General features: G+C 45.3%; 1 protein-coding gene and 1 non-coding gene across 14 annotated transcripts in view; both read right to left on the bottom strand.

Annotated features, from left to right (window-relative positions):
• LOC116657289 overlaps positions 1-21,239 on the bottom strand; it is a 319,209-nt gene that overhangs the window by 208,695 nt on the left and 89,275 nt on the right. For 6 of the 13 annotated variants that reach the window (XR_004312419.1, XR_004312418.1, XR_004312420.1 and 3 more), the window contains 2 exons: positions 14,021-20,733; positions 190-5,941 (listed from right to left, as the gene is read on the bottom strand). The gene's annotated coding sequence lies outside the window, so the exon portion shown is untranslated. Of the gene's footprint in view, positions 1-189; positions 5,942-13,646; positions 13,750-14,020; positions 20,734-21,239 lie in introns of those variants that run through there. The other 7 variants (XR_004312421.1, XR_004312423.1, XR_004312425.1 and 4 more) reach the window with 7 other exon arrangements.
• TRNAV-AAC lies at positions 12,573-12,644 on the bottom strand. The gene has a single exon. It is a non-coding gene; the product is annotated as a tRNA-Val (tRNA).

Below are 21,239 nucleotides of genomic sequence, written 5' to 3'. Positions count from 1 at the left end.
TATTTTAAAAATGTATTTTATCATATCCTCATTTTTTCCATGAAATGAAGTTCATTTCACACACACACACACACACTGCTTGTGTGAAGTTACCAGAACACACAAAGGTGGTAGATGGGGGGGCTGGTCCTTTATATTTCAGTCCTAGCTTCACAGGCAGTTATTTTGCAAATGGATTTCAAAAAACAATTACATTAATCAAAATTCCATTTATTCTCCTACATCAGTATTGATTTCACCTACACTTACCAAATTTACACCCTGCCCCTTGAATTGCCTGCCTCTCGCTTCTGTAGGCTGAGGACTTACGCATCCACAAGCCACAAATAAGCTCAGAGCCCCCCCTTTCAAATAAGATGTCTGTGAAGCCCAAAGACAAAGCAGCAGGAGTCAGATTTTTTTTTTTTTTGTCCCTGTTTCTCATTAGACCAGCTCCTGAAATTCTTTGGTCCACCCTAGTTTTCAATTTACCTTTGCTGTTGAAGCAAATGATGATCGCATTACATTTTGTTCTCTGCACCTTGATAAATTGCATCATGTGACACTTCAAAGCACAAAAATGAAAGGGCAACTAAGATTTTTAGAAGCAGCTTTAAAAAAGTGGCATGAGCTATCCGTGAAGTGTCTACAATTCGATGAAAGAGAGAAAATAAGTAATAAATATGAGAAAGGTTGACATTTAGAGGAACATGAGGAGAGAAAACAGCTAATTCTTTGTATGATGATTGGGATTTTGTTGTTAGTCTAAAATGATTGTAGGATTTAAAAAATGTTTTTTAAAAATGCCAGGTAAGATTTTAAATGATGATGACCCCAGATCATTTAAGACAGTGGCTATGTGGTGCGATTTTTGAGGAACGGAGGAGTTAATGAGACTCTCAGATAATGTGCCCAATATACACCCAAGAAGACAACACTGCACACCAGCACTTAGCCATCTTTAAAACACCTTCATCTCTGCAGAGTCAATCCTGGTTAAGACCCAAAAAAACTCCACAATCCAACACCAGTCTTCCAAGTCGCCACCAGCAAAATAAAATAAGATAAAATACAAAAGGAAATAAAATACGAAGGCTTTCAAATCAGTGTGGCTTTGAACACAATTCCAGCCAGTAAGAACAGATCAAAGAGAAGCAACCCAGCTTTGCAAATTGGTGACCTCACTCAGGTCCTATCAACACCTTCTTCCTAGTTACCGGGAGCGTTACTCAGCTCGGCCGTCTCCAGGGAGCCCACCGGGTGGCCACGCTCCGCGGGACTGCGGTCCCCTCACGAGTCTCCCAGAGGACAGGGCCACCTGGCATCACACAGGGACGGCGGGGGGACTGAGCGTGCCCTCTGCAACGTCCCTTAGTCCTATTCCCGTCTCAGCATCGTGGCATTTTATGACTTCCCGTGAGAGGCCGTTCCAGTTACTCTCACAGCTTATCTAGGTTTCTGGGAGGAAAAAAAATCCATTTGGAAGTTCTCTTCCTACCCCATTTCCCCTGGCAGTAGGTTTACTGAGGAATACATTTTACCTTTACATGTTTATTTCGGAGGAAAATCTACTGGCTAGACATTTATTTTCCACGTAGTTCCCTGAGAGAGACCTGCACCAACAGGAAGCATATAAAATAGCGTAGGATAAATTGGGGCGCCGAGATAAACACGCTCTTCAGTTCTGATCTCCTGACCTATTTTTAAAAGCTAAGGAAAGAACAAATTCTCTTCCGCCTCCTAAGTAATTCCATGGGAATGCTCAGGCCAGTGGTGAGTTACAGCATAAAGCGGCAATCTTTCTTCCTGGAAGCGAATTTCAGCTTTGTAAATTTCCAGAAGACTGAAATTATTCTTGACTGGGAGCAAAAAAATATTCTCTTTTGCCAGCTCAGTGTTGGCAGCCCCTGTCCTACCTTGGACTCTTGTACTATTGAGAGGATCACTCTGTTTCCAAGATTGCTTGATTTTCTGAAAGTTTCATATATAAAAGAGAGATTATTTGACCTTTCAAACTCTTCCATTGCCTGATGGTATGGAATGATCACCTTTTGAGGAGGGAAACTGGGAATCGTTCAGAATACAATTTTAGTATCATGAAGAGAATGGATGGTAATTTATTCCAAGGAATACATTCACCTAAAAAACTATCCATCACAGTCAATTCTAGATGTTCCATGAACAGCACGGTAACTCCAAGTGAAACTCCAAGATAGTCTGAATCCTCCTTTTATTCCTTTCTTCTTGCTCCCTGTGTTCCCTTCTGCCACAGGACCTTTGCATATGCTGTTCTCAATTGCATACAATAATGCTTTATTCATCTTTTCCTTATTTCTTTTCATGTACCTATATTTAAGCCTTACTGACAATGCAAAGAATTGAATCAACAGAAAGGGCATTTATTAATTTAACAGGAAGGGGCAGTACTTTGTTGGCATTTGGAATATAGGGATTAGCTGGATAAAGGCTTTGCAGGTGGCAGAGGAGATAGCCACAGACCCGAACTATATTCCAGGATGGTCAGCACTTGGGTAGAGGCACACAGGAATGGGAAGCAAGTGACATGGTGGTTAAGAGCAGGTGCCCTCGAGTTTAGTCCTATTCTATCACTTACTAGCTGCGTGACTTTGGACAAGTCACTTACCTTCTCTGAGCCTCAATTTCCTCACCTGAAAAATAAGGATGATGGTAAAGCTGTATCTATCTTAAAGGATTGCTTTTGAAGTAAATGAGGTCCTACATGTAAGAAGAGCATTTGCATCCAGTAGGGTTTGTTCTTACTCTCAGTGGTACAGGAATCCAAGGAGTACCTGATAAATTCTATTAGAATTTGTCAGGAGACCGGACATTGGAAGGTCATTTCCAAGGGTACATCCATGCAGAAATCATGGTCTTCCCTTCCAAACATCTTGAGAGCTCCAGAAGGCATTTCCAGATTTCAAATTGCTAACTCATGGCAACTGTATAGGTTCTAAGTTTCAACCCAATACTCCACCTCAAGTTTTTTTTTAACTCACTCTTTATAGAAATTGTGACTTCCTATTTTAAACAAATGCCATAAAATCATCTCAGCAACTCCTCCTGAATGATCCTGCTTTTGGAGAAGATGTTCTCCAGCAACATGTTTGTTATTTAGGTGGAAAAACATCTGGAACATAAGCCCTGAGTGTCCCTGGGCTGCACCTGGGCTTCAGAAGGAGGGGAGGTGGTGACTTAATTGTATCTGGAATGTTCTGAGACAGGCCACATCCTCAAACTTGTCGGAGGAACAGCTGAGAGTGAAGTATGTCTGGCTGGATTTATTCGCCATGAATGATCACTGTCTCCAGCTACTCCGGGACTTCCGACCACACACAGATCACTGTCAGTGACTTCTGGTCATGTCCAACCAATAAAAAGTCGCTTATAGATCAAGAAGAAGGCAAATTTCAAATTGGCAAGTTCTCTTTTCCGGAATGTTCCATGCTACACAATACATGAAAGATTACAATGAGATTGTACTGAAGATGGAAGCTCCCCGCTATTTCCAAAGTACATTGTAAACACGGCAGTACAAACTAGAAAATCCTATTTAAAACCTTAAGTTTAAATATTGGAATTTAAAGAACTTCAAAACGATTTGCTATATTGGGCAAAAAGGCAGCCTTGGGAAGAGGGGGAATGGTCTAAATGATCAGGTGAGGATTCTAAAAAGACTGGAATGCAAGGTCTTTCCCTGTAGAAATGCCCCAAATCAAAGCAATACCATACATTTTTTTATTTTTCCATAAACTGATAACCTTTGAAATTACTGCTATACATTTATGAATTTGCCAAGCATCACTTACAATGTTTTTACAAAGTTAAAGTGTGGCTTTGAGAGAGGGCACCACAGGTTCATTGTTTTGTGATGAAGAAAAAGGAGATCTGAGTGAATGAAGAGCTTCAACAAGGTAGAAAGTGGTCATTTCCGGGATCTATGCACTATTTTTTCACTCAGTAAGCACACTTACTCAGGGCCCACTATGCAGTAGGGTTTTATATACAACATAGATGGGTTTCAGTCCCCTGGCAGTGTGCCAGGAAACAGATGACTAAATATTTGGGGATGACACAGCGCAAAAAGTGCAGAGAAGGAAGAGAGTACCAGGTGCCGTGGTGACCTTAGCGGGACCCAACTCGGCTCACGTGCAGAAGATGTCAGTTTATCCGTGACCTTGGGTGGATGGATCACTTTGCCATTGTGACAAAGAAGGCTCCTTGGGGAACATGGCAAGAGTCATTCTCTCCTCAGGTGTAGAGAATTAGAGAATTTCTTAATATTTGAACAGTGCCCTGGATTTGGAAAGAATGATCCAATATCCTATCTGGGGACCTGGATCGGTTCGAGACACAGGGGAAGCTGGCGTCCGGAAGATCCTCAGAGCTCAGCGCACCCGCTACAAGATCAGAGCTCCATCACGGTTCCTCAGCTGCGCCTTCATTCCACAGTCAGCATCCTACCCCCGGACTGGACCACTCTCCCTCCCCCAACCCCCTCCAGCCCCCTCCACAAGAAAAGCATCACTCATCTCACACGGAAAGCTTACCACGCGCTGAGCACTATGGCCCCCCACCCCCGCGGCAGGCAGAGAAACAGTCAGAGCTGCTGCCACCTCCAGCTTTCTGTGCTCTCCACCATCCTGCATCCTGGACACGGGACTCTGCAGTTCCTCTTGGAGGTAGAATGGACTTCCTGCTCCAGTGATACTGAGCTTGGTTGTGTGATTTGCTTCGGCGAAAGGAATATAGTGTAAGTAGTGACGTGCCACTTCCAAGCCCAGGCTTCAACAAACCTTGAATATATTCCCTTTATCTCGTGGCCTTCTGGCTCTGCTAGGGCAGCAGACCTGGACTAGACACCTGGCAGAAGGAGGCATGCAGCCCGGTGACCCGGGCCACCTTAACACCAGCCAACACCTAGTAAATCTCCATCCTGTTGGGGAGACAGTCCCAGGCCAGCCAGCCCCCATCTGACTGCAGACATGTCACTGAGCCAAGTACAGGCAGCAGTCAGGTCCAGTGACCCAAACCTCAGTGTCCCTTCTTCTTCTTCTTCTTCTTTTTTTTTTTTTTTAACAGACTTTATTCTTTTAGAGCAGTTTCAGGTTCACAACAGAATTAATTGAACAGAAAATATAGAGAGTTCGCACAAAGCCCTCCCCACCCACACATATATACTGCCCAGTATATACTGCTCAGTGTCCCTTCTTAATGAGCTAAAATAATGAACGGACTCTGACGCTCAGTCAGAAACAAGTTTATTCCCCTGCAGAATAACCAGCTGGACAGGTGGATATCTACGCGAGCATCAGGGAAGGCTCTGTGAGGTCGGGGACCGGAGCCTGGCTGGAAGCCGCCGCGATTTCACGAGGTGACGGCATCGAGCTCCCCACGATGCTCGGGGCTGAAAGACATGTTCTCCAGGAAGGCGCCCCTTCCTGGACCAGAAGCGTGGGATGGCTATTCTTTATACTTCTATGATACACAGAAGAAATGCTTTCACTCCCGAGAAACAGGAGTTGGTTTTATTCTTTAGTAGAGACCAAGAAACAAACTGCGCTCTCTCCAAGCAGTCGCCTGTGGTTCATGTGTTTTTCTTATTTGCAAGGTTCCCTAGTGAGGCTTTCTTGATCTCAAGCAGTCTTGTTTTAAACGTGCAACAGTTGCTACTCTGTGTTGTTTGAACAGTTTGTCAAAGTGCAGACAAGAAGTTTCAGCATCTCTATCTGGTACGTCGTGGAGCTCTTCCGGGGCTTAAAGAGAAACGAGGGAACCCGGCTGCTGCCTTTCTGCTCACGGCCGGCAAACCTGCTGCGCTCCTTCCCCAGCAGCACCGCTGCGAGCGAGAAAACCGAACGCCTGCGATGCCTGAATCACCCGGAGCCGGCATGTCTGTTCCGTTGTCAGTGACAATCGCCTGACATTTTTCTGATTTTCCATTCTATAAAAAGTTGGGAAAGTTGACATTCTTCTTTTGACTCATTCTCACAAAAGGAGAAGAATCCCTTAATAGGACTTTTTCCTGACAGATTCATGCCTTAAGTATAATTAAGTAAGTGACAATTAAACATTATCCTTAAAAGCTATCTTGGTTAATGCGGTGAATGCCAATATTTCAGATAATCCTAAAAGGATTATATTATTACCTTATGATATCATTTACATTTTGTTTTTCTGCCTGGCATTATTTAACTTTTGTAAATCTATTTTGATACAAGAATATAATATTCTTCCCACGTTATCCAGCTAACACATTCTCACTGTGTGAGTATTTTTTTATCTATCACCTCCCCTTCATTTCATTATTTAAAAGTTCTTAACAATATTTGTTATATGTTGACTATTTCAAAAATCACTTATTTCTGTATTTATGCTTGAAATCATAATACATTTATATTCAAATGACTGATGTTTTATCATACGTAAAGCACGTAAGAAAGTTTTCCACTTCAAGGTACATCTAGAACATGCATTTATATCTGAAAGTGAATATTCATATATGAACAGTGGATCAGATTGAAATACCCTGCTCATTTTACTGCCCTGGTTGTGCTGTCTGGACATGAACGGTAATGTATGTCAGCATGTGACCCTGACTGCCTCGCCTGGAAGGGTGCCAGAACAGGTGTGAGACTGCAGGTGACTATTCAGCCTGACTTCTTCAAGGCCAGTGCTGAGGCTGATGCTAACCAGCCCATTTTGACCAAGTATCTAAGCACTGATGTAGCTCTGAATAGATTCCGTGGGGAGACAGATAAGTTCTAAGACCCAAAAAGATATATCCCAGAACATTTTGGGTCTCTCCTTCGTATCTGGATACAGTTCACACAAAAGCTTCAGAATCTTTTCCCACTCACTCCCACCGATTTCCAAAGCCAGGAATCAGCACACACCTACCACGGGCACGGTCAGTCAAGCACTTGGCGCACGGTGCTTGGCAAAATAACTAACATTTCAGAAAAAGAACAGAAAAAAATGGTCCAGAAAGGAGCACGAGGGACACCCTGGAGTGAGGTAATTAAGGACAGGAAGAAATGGCTAAACAGAGGCCAAGGCACTTCCAGTCTTTCAAGGTCTAGGGTCTGGGGGGGGGGGGGGTTGGACCACCAAGCGTTAACGGCACAAAGACACTGTCAGGACCACCACTGGCCCGTGGGCGGGCATGGGCCGTGCCGAAGCTCAGCAGATAGAGAAAGACCAGATCTTGCCCCAGCTTCGCCTCCTTGCACTTGCACTTTTGCACAGTGACAGGTACTACACAGCGCCAAACGCTGCGGAAATACAACAAAGAGGAGGCATGTCACACCATTTTGAAGGGTTAGAGGGACTCTAAAGAAAGCTTCAGTTAAGCAGGCTGATTTTAGCGTCCTCAGGCAGGACCAACAGCTAAGTCTTGATATAGATCTAGATAAAAAGAAAGTCACCTAATAGCAGTTCAACTGTTTCCTTTAAACTTTAAAAATTAACATACTTTGTGAATCTCTGGGAATCTCAATGACAAATTCATACACTGACTCTGATTGAAACCCAGGTTGGCATTACTTAAACTGTCACTGAAATAATACATATCCTATATTACAAAGCTAGGTGACTTTAAATAGGCAGTTTTGGAGTCCAACAGAATTTCACATCTATGACTTACAAGCTTTGTGATGTTGCTCAAGTTACCTAGATTGCTTTCATCCCAGTATTGTCTGCTCTAAAATGAGAGTCGTGATAGAGTTTATGGAAAGATTCAATGAGATAATGCAGACACAGCGGGGTCAAGGCTTAGAGCAACACCATATGGAATTTAGCTTGTCTATTTCTACAGTGAATACAAACTTTTTTGCCGCTCCTATTTCCCTCGATGGCAGAAATAAATTCAAATTTTCCATCTACACGTAAGAAAGTCTCTCCTATTGTAAATGGTCTCCTTTGAGGGTAAGATGAGTTTGCACTTCTTTCTGGAAGAGCTTTGCCTTCCTGACCACCTTCCCAAGATGGTAACTGGGTGCGGAGGAGCCCACAGCTTCGTGCTGCCTCCTGTCTCCATGTTGTCTTTCTCCAGGGCTTCCACTGACTCGTGGGCTGGCCCCCAGGACGGTTAAGACTTGGTTACCCCACCTTGTGGCTGTGACATCAGTTCAGATCTGTCTCACATACAGATGTCAGGGACCGAGCAGGCACCCGACTCCTCACCACGGACCCCCTCTCAGCCACTGGTCATCGTGACCTTGGCTTCCCTCTTGTGGTTCTCAAGAATCTCAGGCTTAACCTTTACTGCGGTACTGAACCTTCCAAATCTCCTTTTCCTCCCATACAGAAGCTTCTGCTTGCCTTTTCCCCTACATCATACCCTCCTCGGAATTCTTTATTCCAGGGCTAGCTCTCTCCTCCTTTCTTGCCCTGATCGTACTCATGACTATAGGTACCAATCTGGAAAGAGCTGCAGGAGAAGGAAATAAAAGGGATTATCAAAAACCCCTGGGGAGGTCCTGCACGGCTGTTACCCCATTCAACGCAAAAAGTACTCAGCCCATTAAAATATAGCAAATAATCAACAGAAACAGTTACTGATCCAAGATTAAGAGGGCAGAGTAAAGCCAAACCATGAAATCCTCCTGTTCTTAAAACACAATAGGAAAAGCCAAGCAAACAACGCAAAAACAGCTAACGTAGACTGGAAGCAGTCCAGAAGCAGTTGCTGACTCTTCTGCAGGATAGGAGTAGGATATTCTAGCCCTCAAGTATTGAAAGGGTTGGTTGCCAGTAAGAAAGACTGAAAAGAGTAAAAATCAGGACGGCTGAGGGTGGTAAGCAGAACTCGAAGTGCTAAATCCCACCCCCCCTGCGTGAATGTGCATGCTTTCTGTAACCCCCTCTTTGCGCGTGGGGAGAACCTGTAAGTAGGCTGGCAGTTCACGCCTGTAATTCCGTTACTAGCCAGCTGACTTGGAGTTAATCAGAAGAGAGATGCTCTTGGATGGGTCTGACTCCGTCTAGTGGAAGAGGATGAGGCATCAGAGAAGAGAGTGCCTGATGCCAAAAAAAAAAAAAAAAAAATCAGACAGCCAAACTGTGGAGGGCATGTCGGGCTCAGGAGGCAGGACCTGAGGTGGCTCCCGTCACTAAAGATGGTCCTTGGCTGGGAGCTGGGAACAAAGTGGGGAGCTCAGTCACACAGCCACAGGGACATTCAATCCGGAAACTTATCAAGAAAAGGGGTAACTTTTTCCAAACTCATCAGTGGTGAGCAGAGGATCCAGCAAAACCACATCCCCACCCATGGACACCTAAAATCATAAGCATGTGTGTTGTTGGAGGCACTAAGTTTGTAGCAACTTGTACGTGGTGATATAATACGGAGGTACTGGACTCGGCAAGCATTCAAGCAGTTCTGACCTGCCTTCTCCAGCAGAAGTAAGGGGCAAAGCAAGGGGGAAGCAAGGTAAACAGGTCCCTCTCTGCCCCCCACACATCCACACTTGTGTGACACACAACTTACAACACACATCCGACTACCGTCAGTTCCAGGAGAAGTAACAGTTTCCACAACACGCTCCACCCTGACCACCCCGGAGTGCAACCAGAGCCAACAGAAAGCTTTGGAGTTCTTAATTTTAGATGAAAGCCCAGAGGAAAGACGAAAGGATTCTTAACTCCCCAACCCAATCATCTCCAGCAGTTAAGTAGGGATTTAGCCAAAGAGATGATAAATTAAACGAACCGAAGAATCGAAGGCAGGTAGGATCTTTGGGAGAGCAGGCAGCAGTGGGGAGAGACACTCAGAAGTTCCTCCCGCATCACGAGGCGGGCAGGGCAAGGGGAGAGAGTGCGCGATTACTGAGGATAGAGGACAATTAAGACGTCCTTCACTAGTGAGTTGATAAGTAAACTCTGGTACATCCAGGCAATGGAATATTACTCAGAACTTAAAAAAAAGCTGTCAAGCCATGAAAAGACAGGGGAGAGACATAAAGACATATTAATAAGTGAAAGAAACCAATCTGAAAAAGCTACTTACTGTATGATTCCAACTAGATGATATTCTGGAAGAGGTACGCTGTGGTGACAATAAAAATATCAGGGGGTTGGCAAAAGTCAGGAGGGAGAGAGAGCTGAAGAGGCACAACAGGGGACTTACAGAGCCGTGAAACTCTTGTGTATGAAACCACAGTATTGGATACACGTCATTATACATTTGTCAAAACCCACAGAACATAAAACACCAAAAGTGTGTCCAGGGTTGTGCAGTAAGTATTTGGAAGATCCATGATTTGAAACTCTTTGTGTCTAATTAAAAAATGTGTGTTCCTAACCTGACCCCTCTTCTACCTCCCTGGATATCCTTACACCCCTTCCCTAATATATCTCATCAAAGGGGGAGAGAGAGAGAGAGCACAGGGGACTGTATTCAGTAACTTGTAACAATGAAAAAGAATACATGGCTGAATCACCATGCTGCACACCAGAAACTGATACAACACTGCAAATCAACTCTACTTCAATTTATAGAAAGGGAGAGAGAAAACCAACGTTTCTGGAGTGCCATTTGATGCTTTAGATTCTTTTTCTGTTTTAAAGTTTAATCCCCACAATAATTTTGTGAGAAAATGGTACCATTCCTATTTTACAGGTGGAAAAAATAAGTCTGCCAGGCTTCAGTGTTGGCTAAAGGAAATTGGTTCAAAAGAACTTTCCATATGATTTGAACTGGATCTTGCTTGAATCCAAACCTCTTGTTTATTCTCACTGTTAAAGACGGTTTTGCATCATGTTAAAAGGACGCTGCTAAATTTGAATCCAGGATGTGGAACCTCCAAGGTCAAGGTGCTAACCTGGCACTTGGCAGGTAATTCACTTTCTCACTGTCTCAGAAAACCCACTTTTCCTCTTTGGCCTGTAACATGTGGGGACAAGTGAAAGTCTTAATGTCATGGGGCTCTGGGAGTCAGCACCAAAATTCCAGTTTAGGAGCTGTCAGGAGTCTGAAGACAGCACACTGGCCACATGTAGTTCTTTCTAAATCTTACCTTCGGAGGGTCAGACATTCTCCACCATTCTGAAGCCTTCAAGGAGCTCTGAAGAATGTCCACTTCTCCTCAGTTGTGGCCAGATCGTTACTTCCCCGTCAACCCCCTACCTTCCAAAATGAAGGGCTTGAGTGATGTAAGCGAGGGCTCCTGGGTCTGGCTGTTTAGAGTCGAGCATGGACTTGCAAATAATTAGCGAGCCACCACGGCAGTGGGGCTCTTTCTGCCAGCGAAGCTCTTCGCAGGCAATAATTTGCCTCTCCCGGGAACATCAAACTCTCCTGTTGAATAATGCTGGGCTCGAAATGGGTGGCTCGGAAACAGATCAGTGAGCACCAGCTCCCTGGAACCTGTAATCCCATGTTACTGCTTAGGGAGTGGAAGGACTGTAAGAGCCATGAACCCAGAGCCCTCCACCCTGAGACCCCTCCTCACAATGTAAAGCCCTGGAGTTGAAATTCAGGCCTCGTTCAACGCTGGGACCCTCCTCTGCCTGCGAACTCCCTTCTGCATTTAGCCCAGTGCGAACCTATCCCTCTGTCCTTGACCCCTCCTTGCTAAGAGGCCTGTGCTTTGGAAATTTGTGAAGATCATTTCTTCAATATGCGATGCCCAGACTGTCAGATAAAGGTATCCATTTGAAATCATGGTTACCAAAGGGGAAAAGGTTCGGGGGGGAGGGATAAATTAGGAGTTTGGGATTAATAGATACACACTACTGTATATAAAACAGATAAACAAGGACCTACTGGACCCTACTGAAGCATATTCAATTTCTTATAATAACCTATAAAGGAAAAGAATTTAAAGAAGAAAGTACATGTATGTATACCAGAATCACTATGTATTATATATATATATAAAACGGAATCACTTTGCTATACACTGGAAACTAACACAACATTGTACATCGACTATACTTCAATTAAAAAAATTTTTAAATGAAATCTGGAGGAAAAAAATAAAAATAGAAAAGAACTTCAAAATTCGAAAAAAAGTGCTATACGTTTGTCTACTTTTCTTAGTAATTATTAAAACAATCAATGCTTACTGTAGAAAGTTTGAAAATAGGTAACCCCCAAAGTTTGTGGAGGTTAAAAAAAATTGCCCGTGTAAGAATTAGACATGTAGCCGTGTCAGTCGTGGTGCAGAGATGAAGGGAATGGAATGCTAAACAGCCGTGAAAAAGCTGTAAAATGAGGGGAATCTCAGTGAACTAATGAGGAGTGATTTCCAGGACCTACTCCTACGTGAAAAAATGCAAAGCCCGCAAAAACTGTTTACAGCACGTTAACACTTTATGTAAAAGAAGGAATGTAAAGATAAAGAACAAGGTCCTATTGTGTAGCACAGGGAACTATATACAGTATCTTGTGAACCTATAATAAAAAAGAATGCATATAAATGTATAACTGAATGTTACTATATGAATTATACTGTACACCAGAAATTAACACAACACTGTAAATCAACTATACTTTTTTTTTTAAGATTTTGTGTGGGTTTTTTGGCAGGAGAAGGTAATTAGGTTTTTATTTAGTTAGTTAGTTATCCTAATGGAGGTACTGGGGATTGAACCCAGGACCTCATGCATGTTAGGCACGTGCTCTACCACTGAGCTATATACCCTTCCCCTTTTATAAATAAAAGAAACACTCAAAAAAGAAAAAAAAAAAAAAGCACCATATTCAAATTCAAACGGGAGGAAACATGGTCCTTGGAGAAGCGATTAATGCTAGGGCTGGGGCACTGTAAATACAAAGTTAGCCTCGAACATCCCAGATGCCACAAAGAGAATGCTCAAAAAGTTCGGGGGAAACTTAATAAAAGAACACAGGAGCCCACCTGATGGAAACCTTCGTAGCCCCAACTAGAAAATACTAAAAGCAAAATTGTAGCAATGAAACCGGGACTTTAACCCGTGAACAAACATTCACGAGTCCACCCTGAGGCAGACAAATAACGAATAAAGAAACACACACGGGAGAAGGGAGAATCCTTCCTCACAGCCGTACTCAGAGGAATAAATGCAGTGAGACAGGAGGGAAGAGTCGTAGAAATCACAGCACATGGACAAGACCTTGTACATATTAGCTGCTACTGGCCCTAGGGTAATTCACATGCAATAAAATGCTCTGTTTCACGTATGCAGCTCAGTGGCTTTTGACAAGTATCTCCACCTATGGCACCATCACACAAATCATGATTTGGAATATTTCTATCAGAGGAGAAAGTTCCTGCCTGCCCCTCTGCAGTCAACATCTCCCATCCGTGGCCCAAGACATCCCCCGTCTGCTTTTTTTCCCCCTACTATGTCAGTTTTGCTTTTTCTAGAATTTTATATCCTATTTCCTCTAAAAGCTTGCTGACCTAAACTGTAAAGTCAATCAACACACTCTAAAGAAAGAAAAAATGTATCCAATCGTAACATGTAGTATCTAGGTCTGAGCTGGGCGTCATTTGGAACTAGCTTCTCCCTGTGTTCGTCAGGGGCCAGGGAGAAAAACGGAACCCCCAGGTCATGTCATGTGCATCCCAGGAGTGTTTTGTAAAATCATGAAAATATGCCAAGAACTCATCACAGACCTGGGCCAGATGAACACAGACGTATTTCTGTGTTTCAAATCTTACCTTGGAGGGTCATTCTCTTTTGAGTAGAAAACGAAGTAAGCCATCACTGAAAATGTTACTGAAAGCAAGTTCATGACGCCAAACAAACCGAACTGTTGGGAGTCTGGAGCAGAGGAAGGTTTACTTCAGGGCTGAGCAAGGAGGACGGAGCTGTTCGCGCCCAAGAAAACCCTGAACTCCTCGAAGGGTGTCAGCAAAGCCTATTTAAAGGCCAGGTGAGGGTCAGGGGTCACAGGGCGGTGATCAGCTAGTGCGCAGTTCTCTGATTGGTTGGTGTCAAGGTAACAGGGCGGTCAACTCTACCAACACCTCCCCCCACCACCAGATGGTCTGGGGGCCACGTGTTCTCAATCATCAATTAGTGAATTTCTTACCTTTGGTGTTGCTTTTTAGCCTCTGAAAAACTCAGGACATCTGCATGAGGTGCTACGACCTGGGTCCTTCAGAGAGCAGCTGCAGCAGGGGAGATGGGGAGGGGTCTGTCCTGGGAAGACCCCACACGGTCCTGCTTGGTTACAAAAAGAGAACAACTATTTTACCATCAGAGCCTTCCTCTCTGTAAAATTAAATATTGCAGAGGGAGCCGGAGAGAGCCCCAGCCAAGGCATGTATCTTTTAGAAACGCTGAAGTATCACTAAGCAAATACTAAGCCAGGAAAAGCAAACATTCATTTTCCTGCCACCTCGCGGTGTGAGCCTAATTCAGCGTATCTGGGAACCGCCGTGCCCTCTTCCTGCATTCTCCCAATTCTTCTGTCCTCTAGGGATGCCGTCCTTTCACACGTGCTGCTCCTTCTTCATCAAGCCCAAGCTGGCGCCCCTGCCTGCCTCCACCACAGAGCAACCATATTAGCCATTGTTCTAATTTTGTTCCTAAGGTCTGAGACCCCAAGGATGCTGCAGTGTGGGAGTGATGGAAGGGGGGAGGGAAACGCACGTTCTTATAATTTTCCCACAAACCAGATGTTCCTTAAACTCTTACATCTTTAAAATATTTTCTCTTGAGAAAAAAAAAAAAGGATCAGAACAGGTTTGGGATGCCAACTCAGTGAGAATTCTCAACATGCCACGAGCACACGCCCAGCCTGAGAGCGGAGAGCTCACCTACCCCTGCCTGCCACGCATCTGATAAGAGACCCAGGGAATTTCAGTAAAGCCTGTTTGTTTCATAAACGCTAGTCCTCCCATTTTCCAGTGATGCTGTTTCAGTGACCATTGCTGGATTAACACGCCACCCACCCCAAAGTTAGTGAAACAACAACAATTTTCATATTTTACAGATTTGAGGGTGAAGAATTTGGGTAAGACTCAACCGGGGCTGTCACCTGGGCTCAGCGGGGATTGTCACCTACGATGTGCACACAGAGCATCTCCAGAACGGCTGGATGTCCAGAACAGTTGGTTTCTCCCAGAATGAGTGTCCCAAGAGGACCAGAATTCTAAGTGGCCTTTTACAGCCTAGTTTCAGACATCTCGTAACCTCATTTCTGCCACTGCAGTGGTTCTCAAACTAGGGGCACGTTTGCCCCAACAGAACATTCAGCAATGCCTGCGTATACTTTTGGTTTGCACAGCCGGGGCTGGGTGGCTGCTGGCACTAGTGACTGGAGCCCAGGGACGCTGCTAAATTTCAGCAATGCACAGGACAGCCCCTACAGCAAAGAATCTGTGGCCCAAACATTGATGTGGCCAAGGTTAAAAGACCCAGCCACAGCGGCCAGATTTAAGGAAAGAGAACATGGATCCTAATTCTCGATGCAAAGAGTCAAAAAATGTGTTGGCAGTTTTAAAAACTACCACCAAGTTGTCCATTTACATTTTTTCTCAATCAAATACAAATCGAATAGCAGGTGAGATACTCATGTAAATTTTTTCCTTAATTCCTAATGGGGTCATCAGAGCCAGGAGTAAGACAAAACAAGTGAGTCACTTACTTACAGCACAAAATGTGAGGAGGCACTCAGCCCTGCCAGTTCACGCCGCATAGATCTTACACCCTCGATGCCAACCCTGGAGGTGATTAACAGATCTCCCAATGTTAAACTTTCTTTCCATTCCTGGAATAGGCCCTAACTGGTCATGATGCATTTTTAATACCCCTTTAGATTGTTAGTTAGTTAATACTGTATGTAAAATTTCTGCATCTATTGTCATCAGTGAAGTGAGCAGAAGATTTTCTTTCTTTTATAGTCCTCATCCAGTTTGGGAATCCTAGCTTCTTAACAGGAAAGGGAAAGTGTCCCTTTTATTCTAATTTTTTGGAAGAATTTGTATATGATCAGTGTCTACTCCTCTGGCACCCTTCTAGGTCAGGAACACATTATGCGGAGTAAGTTTGGGTTGGGGGAGAGTAATTAGGTTTACTTATTATTTATTTTTAATGGAGGTACTGGGGATTGAACCCAGTACATCGCGCATGCTAGGCACGCGTCCTGACGCTGAGCTCTACCCTCCTCCTCACGCAGGGTGAGTCTGAACAAGTCATTTTAACTCTCCAGACTTCAATTTTCCTCCATTAGGAAATGGAGATAGTGAAACCTGTCTGGCAGATTTGTGGAGAGGAGGCCAGATGGGGGGTTTCGAGTGGAAATTGCGTTCTCGATGGAAAACTGAAGTCAGGTTTTTTTGCACACCTGAGTTTGTGAAGCGAAGTTCCTACCTGCTACACACCTCTAGCTCCCAACTGGAAAAAAATGCTTCTTGAAGATAGGGCCGTGTGGTCCACTGGAACACAGTTACTAGTTGTCGTGACCCCTGGCAAATGAGACAAACTCTCTTTGCCTCGGTCCCCGTATCCATAGATGGCAGTGAGGGTTTTACTGTAGCTTCTTTACTGAAGAAATGAAAGTATGCATGTTTCCCAGTGCCGCACATCCAATTAGTATTCGACGTTTATCATTTTCGTTTCCAAACTCAAACTCCAGAGGGAAAACACGGGGAAAGTAGCTATGGAAATTAAAAAGGAAGCTGCAGGAAAGTAAAAAGAGCTTTGGGAAGGTGTTTGTCAGAAGATTATTAATGCTGTTACTTCTGATTATGAGGCCGGGGGTGCAGATCCCAGACAGGGACTGAGATCGGCAAAATGCGCGGTTTTCGGTTCTCTGCGGTTAGCAAGGCCAGTTCTGATGATAAGCCACAACTCCAAGTTCTTGTCGGCCCTTTTCACCCCCATTTACAGCACTTCAGGCATCAGCGGTGCAAGACCATCGAAGGACACCCACGGTACATGTCGTTCATCTGAAAGGAGGAAGGGCGCCTCCCAGACCCTCCCTGTGACAACGGGAATTTCCCACAATGCACCGCCATGTGAGCCCCCCATGTGAAAACAAGAACTGGTTCTGTGTGCTCACTCATCTAGACCCTCTGAGGTTCCAAGCAGAAAGAAAGATGAAAAGTCAGCCTGGCTTTGTTGGCCTCAACTCACCCTAGGGTCGTCCGGATTCACGGCGTGCCTGTAATTAACCATCATGTAAGTTTCCCACACGTTGTGTGCAAAACTGCACCACTGGAGATGTATTTTTCGAAGTCCTGTACGGTATTCCAGTGCCAAGGGTTCCCTCCGGAAATGTGGTTGGGTTAACGGTTTGCGCTTCCCTAGCTCACATCTTACGGGAATTTGTGAGTGGCAGGACGGAAGACTGCTCTGGAACTGGTCAGCCCCGGAGCCTCGGGCCGGGTCTGAGGGCTTTGCTTTCCTCTTCTCTAAAAGGAAGTGTGAAGTTAAGTCATCCCTGGTCACACGGAACCTACGTTAGACGTTCTGTGAAACAGAGTCAATTTCAAACGTTCTATCCTCCTGCTCTCATCAGTAGTCATTCCTTTTAGACCAAGAGTTCAAACACAGAGTCTCGATTTTACTTTAAAGATTAGAGCTGATCAAAGTTTCTATGAGTCTGTTAGAGAACAGAGTGAATAAGGGAGAAGGTTAGAAGGCAAAACACTTTAGGAGGGAAGAAGTGATCTCTAATTTTACTCAGACATTCCTGGCGACCCTGCAGTAGACATGAGCTTGCTGCCTTCAAGATCAAGGCAGTAGGTCCTTTCTGTTTAATCATTTCCTTGTAAATCAAACACTAAATGGTTTAGTACCTGCTTTAAATATAAATGTGGGTATGCTGTGCACTTGGAATCAATGGTACGTTCAAGCTGCATGCAACAAAGAATGGACACAACTCATTCATTCAAACGATGTCCACCAATGACTGTGGGCATCAGGTGCTGTGCCCGCCCATGGGACAGCAGAGATTAGGGGAGTCTCGTCCCTGTTCTCAAAGACCTCAGAGTCTAGAGGAAGAAACAGGTGTACAAGTAACAGAAATACAAACAATCATCAAACGGGGCTCAGAGGAAGTGAGTAGCTCTTACAGGGAAATACGAAAGAAGTGATTCCTACCTCTTCTTGGGGGGTACTTGAGCTGAATTTGGAAGACGAATAGTGGCTCCTCCAGAGATATTCAACAGCATTTGGGGAGAAGCAACCGTAGGCGTGAATGCATTTGGAACATGGTACACAAGGGGTGTTCAGGATACCCTAAGAGGCTTGAGTTTTAGAGCATAATGTGTAAGATGGGGCAGGGTGGTGGGAAGTTAGAAGAACTGTAAGCTCGGCTGGATGATGAATGGGTGGAAACTGAAGGGCAGGAGGTTCTTACGGGATTTGAACCAGACCTACCGTCCAGGCGGAGTCAGTGAAGCATCTGAAACAGAGGAGAATGCGCTGGGTTTGCCAGCAGGGTTGGGAGTAGATCAGAAGGCAGAGATGAGCGAATGGTAGCTCCGGGGAGATGTATCTGAGTGGAGATAAATAGTACAGGGGAGGCTTAAGGAGGCTTTTATCTGAGATGGTCATAACGGGAAGGACAACAACAACTTAACTTGAGAGACGGTCATGAAAACAATCAAGAGCATCTGACGCCTGCTGTGAGAGATGAGAGGGCCCTCAGTCCCTGGGTCCATGTGGCTGAGCGGGCTCTGGTGGCATCGGTGGAGAAGGGGAACAAGACGGGGCAGGGTGCATGTTGAATGTGAGGGGCCAGGCAACATCCCGACACCCGGCGATTGGGAGAAGAGCTGTAAAGAGCTCAAGAGAGACAGCTGGTGTCCAGCCCTGGACAACACCAACTGTTACCAGGGATGCACTCGAGGCCTGTCACGGAGAAGTCCCTTGGCTGACTCAGCGGACAAATGGAGACGGCCCTTGGCCCCAGACATCGCGGAGTCCAGGGGATTTAGAAACAAGGCAGATGTAGCAGAGGGTACCCCGGGCTGTTAGAGGCCATGCGAGCAGTGATGAGAGCTTAAGAGGGTTCCTAGCAAAGATCTGGTCTTCGAGTGGCGTAGTGGGAGGGGGCTGGGACAGGCAGCCTAGGGGAACAAGGAAATAAGGAAAAGAACTGAAGAGTTAGTAGAAACTGAAGTCGGTGGAAGAGGGAGAGAAGCAGTTGCCACGCCTGGAAGCTGGCACTGTCGAGGACAGGGAGGGGTCCCGCGGGCCGCAGTGCCCAGTCTCAGAGGAGCGGGGCCCAGGGGACAGGTGGGGCTGCTCACTCAGGCACGGCGGTGGAGATGCTCTTTCTCAGAGTCGAAGCTCCACCCACTGCGCCAGAAAAAGCCACTCAGGGCCTTGTCACAGGGTCCTCCTTGTAACAATCAGATCTGTGTTTTAAAAACTCACTCCAGCCACTGTGTGGAGAATTAGAGGCTAACTAAAACAGTGATGACCCAGGGCAAAGACCACGCTCCCATTCAATCTGCTCGTGTGCTTTGGCCTGCAGATTGCTTTTTTAAAATTTAATTCTGAATTCGTTGAGGGCATTGAAAAATCAGGAGCTCTCACGCAAAATAATCAGGGTTACAGGCTTCTTTTGAAAATTAGGAGATCTGGCAATGCTGCGTCCACATTTCTGACCTGTCGACCACTGGCTGGAGGTTGGGCTGTCTAAAAAGTGACTCTTTTGGACAAGGTGAGTCCTCTCCTGGGCGCCACAGTCTAAGGCAAGCAGTTAGTTTGGCTTTCTTGCTCCTGCTTTGCCGGGAAAACATGCCGAGAATGAGGGAACATGACACCAAACTCGTGCACCAGGTCCCACCCGAGTCTTTAGACACAGACTGCATTCCAGCAACTCTCCCTTTTCTCATCGGACTTTCCCCCTCAACCGCACTGTTCCCATCAGCATAAAAATCTATGGTTCTTGCTTCCGTCTTAAAAATAACTTCTCTTGAGCTGCTTCCTTTAGAGTAAGAGGGATCACAGCAGAACAAAGCTTTCCGTAACGTTGTCCTTCCTCGCGAGTTTCTGTAAACATCTCTGTCTGAGACCTCAGACCGCTGGGTGCCTGGGAGATCTGTTTATCCTAAGACTGCTCTCACTCTTGCCCCGTAAAAGGGGGAGTAAGAGGGGGTCAGCATCCTTCCCTTAGAGCGAAGCCAGCTGCCACCTGGCCCAAGCCCACTCCTGCAGAGGCCACAGGGACGGTACACCCGGTGGCCAGCTGTCCCCGGTGCCACTTAAAGCCCCACGTAAGTGCCCCTTGGGCCTTTCTTTTTCTCATATCTTCCTGACTCTGTTTTCAAAGCCACAGCTGACCACCTCCCGTCACCTCTGCTGCTGCCTCTTGGTTCAAGCCGTGACCAGGTTTTACTTAGACCACAGCAGTGACCTTTGTATTAGTTCTCGACTGCTGTACATCGCATTTCCCCAAGCCTCAGTGGCTTGAACCAGCCACATTCACCATCCCAAAGCTTCTGCAGGTCGGGAACCCAGGTGTGCCTTAGCGGGCTCCTCTCATGGGCTCCAGGTGTCCATTGGGGCTGCCAGTCATGGTTGCACTGTGGATGGATCCGCCTCCCAGCTCATCCGAGGGGATGCTGGCAGGATCAGTTCCTGTGGGGTCCGTGACTCAGGACCTGGGGCTACACTCCGCACCGGTTGTTGATCAGAGGCCTCTCTCCACTCGTCGCCACTTAATCCTCTGTCGACGAAAAATCCTTGACGCCCTTCGGACTCATGTTTAGAAAGAATCACTTTCGAAAACGAACTCATGGACCACAAGCCTCTGTTTCCATCATCTGCTTGTACGAGAAAGCTCTGTTGAGACAGGTCAAAGGGAGACAATGAAAAAAATGAACTCCCAATTCATTACGGAAGCATTGATGAAATCACTGTCAAATTCTACACAGAGTCAAGCAAGATTAGGAAATTTAGAGACCACTCTTAGTGTCCCAGAGAACACTATTAAAATAGATTACATAGATAAACAGCAAGGTCCTACTGTACAGCACAGGGAACTGTATTCAATATCTTGTAGTAACCTCTAATGAAAAAGAATATGAAAAAGAAGACAGGTATGTATATGCATGACTGAAACGTGATGTGCTGCACACCAGAAGTTGACACAACAGTGTAAACCGACTATATTTCTATAAAAAAAAAAAAACAGATTATGGAGTAAAGAAAAGTGAGAAAATGGAGATAGTAAAGGCAGGCACTCAGTTTTGAAGGAAATGGGCAGACTGGCACCCCAGCTGGCCAGATACGCAGGGCACAGTGAGGAAAGACAGATGCTCCAAGAACTAAATACAGTTGAATAAAGG

This window comes from Camelus ferus, chromosome 17 (assembly GCF_009834535.1).
Source record: "Camelus ferus isolate YT-003-E chromosome 17, BCGSAC_Cfer_1.0, whole genome shotgun sequence".
Lineage (NCBI taxonomy): Eukaryota > Metazoa > Chordata > Mammalia > Artiodactyla > Camelidae > Camelus > Camelus ferus.
This window is presented reverse-complemented; position numbering and strand designations above follow the sequence as displayed.